The sequence below is a fragment of the Seriola lalandi genome, unplaced genomic scaffold, assembly GCF_002814215.2.
Source record: "Seriola lalandi dorsalis isolate HSWRI2012SDOR001 ecotype SW California unplaced genomic scaffold, Sedor1 jcf7180002054761, whole genome shotgun sequence".
Classification (NCBI taxonomy): domain Eukaryota; kingdom Metazoa; phylum Chordata; class Actinopteri; order Carangiformes; family Carangidae; genus Seriola; species Seriola lalandi.
The window spans coordinates 948-1627 of NW_019525314.1; positions in this window are offsets into that span (position 1 = coordinate 948).

The following is a 680-nucleotide window of genomic DNA, read 5'->3' on the forward strand; positions in this document are numbered from 1 at the left end:
GTGAGGCAGAGGGAGTGGTTCAGGTGGGAGTAGGTGTGTGTATAAAGGTGTGCACTTACCAGGTGATCAGATGAATGAGAGAGTCAGGGTTGGGTAGTAGCCATAATTTTTGTTGACCGCAAACGCTAAACTTTATCCATTTATCCATTAATCTCACTTTTGTATCTGTTTAATCTGTTATTATCATTTTTTCATACATCCATCCTCGCTACGCTGTGATAGCTCTGTACTCTTTTTACGCAATAAATGCAACGAAAGTATTTTGGATCTCAGCGTATCTTGCTTCATACCCTCCTGGCGCGTCACAGAACTATGAACCTGAGGACCCAACCTCATACTCTCAGCGGCTCATAGAATTATAGCCGCTACACTCCTCATGCCACCGCAACAAACTACTGCACAAGCAAAGACACACACACACTGTTTTCTGCAAAGCCTTATCTCTTAACTGTCAGAAAATATCATATGTTTTGTCAATGTCATTTATATAAGTCTGTCGTCTGTCCAGGCTGCCGAATGAACAGAGAAGCGCTTTCTGACTAAAGCACCGCAGGCCGTCTTCCCCTCTTTGTTTTGATTTTCCTTTGCCTTTTCCTACATTTTCTATCAATGATATCACCAGTTCAGATGCTTGAAAGTCAACAGAGAAATTACATTTCAATTATTAATACTACTACTAC